Genomic DNA, 8958 nt, shown 5'->3' with positions numbered 1-8958 from the left:
CAAACAAACAACAGCAAAGAGGGAACAAGCTTGATTACTCGTTCCAAAAGAAATAGATGACAAACTTTGGGTAAAAGCCTCTGAGTGCTAAACTTGCATGTCTATGCAAGTATATGTTAAGATGCACGTGTGGCAAAAAGTGACACTTTTAATGTGGCTTCTTTCCAGAGCTATTACTTACAGTTGATGAGCAATATGTCCAGTCCGCTTATGATTCCAGTTTTGGCTGTTGGTAGTGTTTTATAATCTTGTTTTTATACCGGCTCTAGAACGACCCTTAGAATGCAAATGTAACAATTTCAATTAGAGCATTTTATAAATACGTTATTTTGATTTAACTTTATTTTTCTAATATAGATAACCCTGACAAATTTGAGAAGCCTTAATGCAAAATGTATGGATTCTTTAATGAATTTCAAATCCAAAACAGGTCCGTGGCAATCCAAACACAAGAAGATTGATACAATATCATAAAAAGCAAATCTGAATTTGTGTTGAAAATGATTTTCTCGGTATGACTATCCGTACCCTACTGAACCATGCAATTCCTTTTGTGCGTAGTTGATGGCTGCTGGTGATAATATTAATGATATGTTGCGGATGCTGTTGTGTTTGTTGTTATTGTTGTTTTATTGTGAGTGTGTAAAAAAATCTGAACACGAGCTTGGTACCCCTCGTGTGTTCGTGGTGCACACTGTCTTGTTGTGTGGCCGGCCAGAGGTTGCGTGGAGCGTGCAATGCCACTGGTGGATGTGGCGCCTATTGAAGCTGGCACGTGGACGCTTACCCTTCCCACAGAGATTCGCGATTCAATGCTGCTCACACAAAAGCAGCCCCCTCACTTTTAACCCCCTGTTTTCAAAGAGGCCCTAAAAGCATGAAGGGGCACCCCCTAACCCCCTTCCTCCCTACTGATGATGATGGACTAATGTCACTCGTGCCTTTTTTGCATACACTATTTTTTTTCGAATACGGTTTTTACACACACGCTTCAAATTACACCGTCCTCTTTTATATCTGCGAACCCCTCACACAATGTATTCACCATATCCATTTTTACAATGTCGTTATTTCTGACATTTTGCAAATTTACCATATTCCTACACTCACTGTGCCAAAGAACCAAGTACAAGTGTCTCTGCATATTTTCCTTTTAAAAAAAAAAAACAGGTATCATTACATGCCTTAGCTTGTGTGCGTACAGCAAATGCTAGGATGCAAATAAGCGTACATTTTAGCAGTAGGGGGTATTTTCCTAAACATCACTGTACTTTGTGTCCACGAGCTTTAAAAGTCAACATAAAATCAACTCATACAACACGTCACTAAAAATATATTTAAATCCTTCTTCGGTGTCAAGTTATGTTTAAATTCAGTTCTTTCTTATTGGACATGTGCTGGAATGCATTTTACCGAATAATTTCCCATCCACATTGTTTTTGGAAACATCGCACCTTTGGCGATCACTTTAAGATGCCTGCTGGACTTTGCATCCAAATTCAAGCACGTCGTCATCAGAATCCGTTCGATGAATGTAGGCCTACATGCAACATAGACACAAAAAGACAGTGGGTTGTAATATATTTTAATATGCAGAGAAAGGGACACGCGAGTTTAACCATTTCACAAAACAATTCTCTTTGAGAAAATATACTTGAAAAAATGGAATGTATTAAAATTATTGGCTAAAGATCTTTGTTACGCTGGTATAATTTTTGTTCCTGTCAAATCTATTTCTTACAGCAAATATGTGTCACTTGCCCCGATAACCATAGATGTGACATCTCCTCCCACAACCTCTACGTGTTTTTCTACATGCAAAAATCCAACACAACAAAAATAAAACAGCATACACAAAAACATAATAAAAATAAAGAAATACAAAAAAGGAGCATTTATCACTCCAAAATATTCAAAACCGTTTCCCCCTTTCCAATGACGTAAACCTATGTATTTTAATTCGATATCTGCTTATTTATGTGGATGTCTCTTTACATAAGTCTCTCTAAAATTTATATTTGTCATGCATATTCATCCTATGTAAGTTTAAATAAAAAACTTAAAATACGACAGTATTCCAAAGGAGTGTTGTAATACAAATATAGCATTAGTGGATATTACACATCGATTTTATAGTGTGTTTATCAAATGCAATCTTAGGATAGCAAAAGATAAACCAACTTTATTGTGTCCTGTGATAGTACCAGTAATTATAAGTTCCATATTTCTAAATATACAATTTGCATTTAGTGCATTAATAATGTTTTTCCCTATTGAACTTTTTAAACTGTTTGTACAGTGATGCATTGTCGCTAAGTCATAAAAAAAGAGGAGAAAAAATCGAAATAAACCAAATTACACGTAGGTGTTGGGTAAATCATGCATTTCTACAAAAATAAAGTATTAAATACAATATGAGAAGTGTGTTTAGAAGAGGAGAAAAGTGCGTCCGGAGGCGAGCAAGAAAACGCGAGCGCGGCGTGCTTGCAAGCGAGCTCGGCGGCCAGCCAGCGTTCACTTTCCCTAATCAAACTCTTACTTCCCGCCTCTCTTAATTCCATATTTTCTATTCCCGATCATTACTTTCCTCTTTTTCTCGCCCTTCCTCGTATCTATCTATCCATCCTCCCTCCCTCCTCTTCCTCCCTCCTCCTCGCCCTCCCTCCGCCGGCTCTCCTCTGCTGAATCTTATTGATCCACAAGGCGGCTAATTAGCCCTTCCCTTCGTGCCTGTGTAATGAAGCACATGCGCACTGAATTAATCACAGCCATTTTTTTCTCCCCCTCGCAGGAAACTAATTAGCAGGAATAAAGATCCAAAGAGTTTTTTTCTCCCCCTCCAATCACCAGATCTCACTTTCACCTCTTCCTCGCGCGGCTCCAACTCCGGACTCGGCTGCTTTGCATCCGAATTATTTTTGATATCGCCTCGAACAACTAATCGCTACCTACTTGCTCCGCTTTTTCCCTCTCCAGCCAAAGCGCTCGGCAAACAACAATGATCTTTCTTTTTCCCCCGGCCAGCCCCGAGCGCAAAGTGACCGAAAGGGGACTCTCCTCGCCTGGATGGGATCTTTAGCTCCGTCGTCTCGCTGCTGGATTAAAAAGCGAACACCACGAAGCGGCGAATTGTAAGTTTCAACTTTGTCTCCCCCTTTTTTGTGGTGGTGTTGCCCGCACGATCCTTTTCTCCCAGCCGCTTTCCTCCTCTATGGCGGTGGACTTGTAAGCGGAGCTCTCCCACCCCTCCTCCTGTAAAACTGGCGTTCCGGGTCCGGGGAAAGCTTTGATTCGGGAGCTTTATTGGAGGGGTTTAGGGTCCGTTTTGTCCTTACCTGTGTTTTCGTGGATCCGCACGCGTCCTCTCTTCCCGTGTGAAAAAAGGGGATCATTCGGGGCGAAAGAAAGAAGTGCGTTTTGGAGCCGGGTTCTGTTGGTCGAGGGACGCGTTTCGACTGGGTTGGTTGTGGAGCCCGGGGAAGGAGCTCCGAATCCCGCTTGCTGGCTCCGCGTGGGTCCGTCAGACTCTTTTACGGATCTTCGTATATTTGTGCCAAAAACATGTTCAAATCACTGTCCTTTTAAATGATCACCGAAAAGCCACCAATATAATGCGTTACAAGACCTTTTCTTGCTGGATTCTTTTTTTTAATCATATTTTTCTTTTCCATTCGCTCTGCCCCGATTCACGACAGTTCTTCCCCCCACTTCAGCTCCATCCCACCTCGGCTAGTTCACTCTCCCGGCTTTTGCTTCTTTCGAGGCTTGTATTTTTTAAAGTCGATTCTCAGCCGTTCCCTGACCAAGTCCCGTGCAAATCGATCCCGCGTGTGTGTGCGTGCGTGCGTGAGAGCGTCGCGCGTGCTCGTGGCGTGCATGTGTGCGAGGGCTCTGCAAAAAAAGGGAGCCCCGGGTTCTCCTTCATGACAGAAGCGGATCAGGCATGACCGCCAAGTCCAAGCAGAACCCCTGCAAAGTGCGTCTGCAAACAGAATCTTGGCCCAGTCCGCTCATCTTTTTAGACTACTTGACATCACGCAAGACACATTTCCAAAGTGTTTCGCACAAAATGTGTCGAAATTGCACTTTTTTGGGGAAAAATACTTCCAAATATAAAATTCTGAGAATAAATGCAAGCACACAAAGTCAGTGTTTGTTGGTGAGGAAATACATTGACAGCCGTGGTTTGGCTTTCACGCAGAGGGAGCGAGGATGGGGTTTGTTTGAAATGGGGGGGTTGAGGTCAGACAGCAAGAAACAAGAGGAACAAGGGTCACCGAACGAGTGCACAGATATAAAAGCAAGGAGAGGAAACCCCCTCGCCAAACAGCCGTGGGACTATGTCAGGGCTTGGGAGTGGTGGATGGGGGATGTTGTGGTTTTTTGTTTTGTTTTGTTTTTTTAGAGGGGGGGTCAGACAACGCTAAACACGCTGCCGCTTGTCCATGGATGCAAGAATTATCGTGTAATTAAGGCAAAGAAGGGGAAAATAGTCCTGTAAAAAGGTGGAGGAAAAAGAGGAAGCTGTGAATGTGGTTGGGGTCAGACGGCCATGGGCTATCGAGGAGGAATCGGGGGAAGAAATCAGATCAACACACCCCTATCACTCGGGTGGCAGTCAGATTGCATGATCGACACCTTTTATTATTATTTTTATTTTTATTCTCCTCCATTGGGCCTGCAGTTATTTGCATTTTGGCTGAGTTGTATGGGCTTTTTGGCGGCGCGAGTATGAAAATGTACGTCGGTAGATTTCAAGTGATCCGCTTTTTCCCCCCTGTCACACCTAGACTCTTCCTGATCTTCCTGCTCCTCCTTCTCTCACTTTTTTTCACGCAAATATTTCCCCCCGCCATATTTTCTGTCTCGTATCATCGTCCTATTGTCAGTAGATTATAAACATGTGAAAATATTGCAGTCTATCTTTGTCATATGGTGGGCGGGCGTAAGCGTGAGTGTGTGTGTGTGTTAGGTTTGCTGGGCTACAAGGAGTTAAATATGGCACTCGTGACAGTTATGAAGGAAACAAATGGGGAAGGTGCCATTTTATTTTCAAGTTTGTGTCGTTGTGGCGATGAGTTACTAATATCTAATATATATATATATATATATATATATATATATATATATATATATATATAATCCTTTTTACGAAGAATCCAAGCCTTTGTTTGGCTGGATTTTAATTCATTTAGTTTGAATTTGATTAATGTTTAAAAATTCAATTCAGTTTGATGGTCAGTAACTAAATAGTAATTATAAAAATACGGGACAGGTTATAATTGCATTATTTCCTTTGGAAAATAGGAATAATTAAAGAAATAAAACACACTGATTATTGACCATTCAAATCTGAATTGTTATTTCTGAGGATTCTAATTTGACGCTTTTTTTTGGTATTTGTACATTTGGCCGAGGAGGCGAGGACGGGTGTCAAGTACGGACGTGGCTGTTTGATAGTATGGCGTCACTGCCTCCAGCAGTGGTGACCCCATCCCTCCCTTTCTCTTCTTTCTCTTCCCTCCCTCACCACCTATCTGCTCCTCGCTTGCGTCTCCAAAGGCTGTAGTTCCCTCTTTAGCGCCCACCTTCCCGTCGGCGGGTGCCGGCCCAGCAGGGAAGCTTGCCGAAACGGCAGTCCTCTTCGGTCGAGAGCCGGGATAAGGCCCCCTTTACAGGATTTAAAAGGGCTTCTTTGCAATGGCTTCTTTGCCATAGCTTTAATAATTGCTGTTAACATGCGTGTGAGTGATAAGAGAGCCATGAATGGGGATGGCCATTTTCAGCCGCACCTTGATGTACATATACAACAGCAGAATATATGTACAGACTTTTCCTATTTGAATCTACATATTTGATTTCATTTTATTGTACCCTGTTTGAATCTTTTAAAAACACTGTACACTTTCATTGGCATTATGGTCCTGCCAATTAAGACAATGTTGAATCTTGAATCTTAACCCTCCTCTTGTGTGTGCTTTTATGTAACATGCCCCATGTTAGCAGGTCAGTGGCAGTCCGTGTCTTGACTCAGCTGTAAAATACACTAAAAACAATAATACATGATCTATGTTTTCAAGTCTTGGCAACCTTATCAATCTTTCTTCCAGGAAAGTATTGATTCTTTTTTGTCATTTTTTGTGGGTCTCTGGACTTTTTTTTTCTCCAAGTAAACCTTTCAATTTCAGAAAATGGTAAAACGACTCTCAAAATAATTATATAAATAAATAAAAGGTTGTTTCTGTTACCTATTACTTCGAGGTATCACAACACGTTTGCTAAATGCTCACACACACATATATTCTTTATATATTAAGAACTATACAAATATATACAACTACAACTATACATTATACTATTTACTTGAAAAACAAGGCTAAAATTCCTGTTTTTTTCCGCAATAGAACTCAAATACAATAATCAAATGAAAAGCACAACAGGTCAAAATAGAATATATACATTTGCAAGACCAAACAAACAACAGCTAAGCAGGACCTAGACCGATGACTTGTTCCAAAACAAATAAAAAACAAAATTGGAGTAAAGGTCTCTGTGTAGAATAACTTGTATGTGTATGCAAGTAGGCATTTGTGGCAAGGAAGCGGCACTTTTAGTATCTTCTTAGGAGAGATATTACTTGCAGTTGATGCACACATGTCCAGGCCATGTATGTTTTCTGTTTTGGCTGTCGCTTATTTTTTTTACAGTCTGGTTTAAACTAATATTAAAATTCAAATGTAACAATTTCCATTTGAGCATCTTGTAAAATTTGTTCTACTTTATTTTGTCCAAATGGACATTTCTGAACAATTCGAGAAGCCTTGCGGCAATAGACCAATGCATGTGTTTTTTTGTAAGCGTTAATAATCCGAAACGGGTCGGTGGCTACCCTAACACAAGAGGAGGGTTAATCGAAAGCAGGATGAAGAACAGTTATTGGAGTTGTCCCACAGATGAAGCGTCACAACACGTCACTCGCCGGCTGTGGGTAGGAGGAGTGAAAAGGAGGGAGGGATCACATGGCCGAGCTTTCAGGTGTGTGTGTTGGATCTGGAACGACAGTGTCCAAACAGCTCCTTACCCCTCCACTTTTCTCCCAAATTCCTCCTTGTCTCCCCCCTCCCTACTTTGTCAGTGACATCCTTATATAAGCAACTCTGGCAGGCTTTTTTCTGCGGTTTGCTTTCCCCAATATGTCCTCATGTTAACAATCATGGTAAAATCACCACAGGACACCTCGATTTACGACTCCCAAGCAGAGTGTTTGTGCAGCTGCATTAAGACTGAGATGTATTTGTCCAGAATGCTTTGCTAGACTTTCTCCTTACATTTTCTAAAACAAACAAATAGAAAAAAATATGTGATTAAAAAAAAAAACTTTGGGTTTCTATGGAGATAAATCAGTTGACCCTACCAATATGGATGCACAATATGTATCAGACGGATATCTATTAGACATTTCACAATACCTTTTGGACACGTCTTTGCTGAAGATGCACAATGTTGTGAAAATAAAATAAATTTATACAACTTGTTTTAATTTTGTGAGTTCTTGCTTTTTATTGCAGTGCTTATCATATATTGTTTTACCATATTGGCACAAATGAGTGTTTTCTTTTCTTACTTTACTATGCATATAAATAATGTTTCTAGGAAAATATGATATGCAATCTTTTAAAAGGAGCAAAATCCCAACATAGCAGAATCTTCCCCACTTAAAGAATTATCTATTAATAAATTTAGTGTGCTAATGCTAATAATTTGCACAATAATCTGATGTGGCAAGTGGGAAGTTTATTTTTAGTTTAAGATTTGTTTTTTTAACATTGCACTTAAAATGGGCAAACTTATCTAACAACTGCCATATCAGACATGAACAATATGTGTTTTCATATTTCATTTATGTAAATTTTTTATGTACATTGTTTCAAAATATGTATTTTTAATCCATTTTTTTTGTATTTTGCTAACAAAAGGAGCTAAAATCTTGTAAAAGAAAAACGTTGGCATACGATTTTCTCCCAATTTAGCATTTTTGTTTAATTTATTTTTTACAATTTGAAAAGGGTAGTATGCAAACTATTTTTACAAGTACACAAAATGATAACCTATATAAATCTGGATAAGCAGTCATTAGTATTGGTCGGAAAAGACCTTCATGACCTCCCAAAACTATACCTCATGCTCGGATTATTTAGGATTCACTGCTTGCTAGATAGTGGGATACATTGTTCTAATCCATTTGTGGTATATTTCTATCGGTCTTCATCGTTAACCCAAAAAAAAAAAAAAAAATCAGAGGCAGTGGATAATATGCTTATTATAATGAAGTGTATAGACTGACACCAGACTATCCAAGTGATTTAAACATTTAAAGAGAGTGTCTGTGTTTATGTGTGTGTGTTTGCACGTGTAGCATAGCAGCTACATCCTATCTTGGGCCACGGCAGCTAGCAGGGAGTGAGGCGGGATAGTAGATAGGACCGATTGGCATCATTAGACCACGCAATTACACACTAGGCTAAGAATCGGGCTCTGAGGGCTGCATGAAAAAAAAAAAGAGAAAGAAACGGACCATAGCGGCAGCGCGTTAGCCCACCCCTTCTCTTGGACCCTGGAGGCCAGCATTCCACCCTCCGCGCTGGCGCTTATCATCACAAAGGACAGAATGCATAAAATATGGAGGACGCTTAGACAGGTCGGGCTTTCTTTGGCCGCGGCGGGCTGGGGAACAATATGTGGGCCCCTCCGGCCTGTGACTCTGACGACACACACGCCATCTTTTTTATCCTCCTCTTCTTCTTTGTCATCCTCTTCCTTTTCCTTTCTGTTACTGTTCTCTGCAGAGTGATAACCGCACAGGCATTGTTTATCAGTGCCTGGGAAATTGCCGTTGTGTAACCAAACTGTACGGGAAAATATTGCACACACAACGCTTTTGTGTTATGTATTTTTATG

At 40.4% G+C, this 8958-nt stretch overlaps 1 protein-coding gene and 1 long non-coding RNA gene across 2 annotated transcripts in view; one reads left to right on the top strand and one right to left on the bottom strand.

Moving 5' to 3' along the window:
* Nucleotides 1-1160: 1160 nt before the first annotated feature.
* On the bottom strand, nt 1161-4079 carry LOC148367513 (uncharacterized). The gene is made up of 2 exons (XR_015850325.1): nt 3336-4079; nt 1161-1540 (listed from the first exon to the last, which is right to left on the bottom strand). It is a non-coding gene; the product is annotated as an uncharacterized LOC148367513 (long non-coding RNA).
* zfhx3b (zinc finger homeobox 3b) overlaps nt 2570-8958 on the top strand; it is a 190107-nt gene continuing 183718 nt past the window's right edge. The window contains exon 1 of the mRNA XM_088334472.1: nt 2570-3131. The gene's annotated coding sequence lies outside the window, so the exon portion shown is untranslated. The remainder of the gene's footprint in view (nt 3132-8958) is intronic.

Source organism: Urocampus carinirostris, chromosome 4, assembly GCF_059441175.1.
Source record: "Urocampus carinirostris isolate Australia breed hairy pipefish chromosome 4, RoL_Ucar_1.0, whole genome shotgun sequence".
Taxonomy (NCBI): Eukaryota; Metazoa; Chordata; class Actinopteri; order Syngnathiformes; family Syngnathidae; genus Urocampus; species Urocampus carinirostris.
The sequence above is the reverse complement of the archived record's forward strand: the minus strand, read 5'-3'. Positions and strand labels throughout refer to the sequence as shown.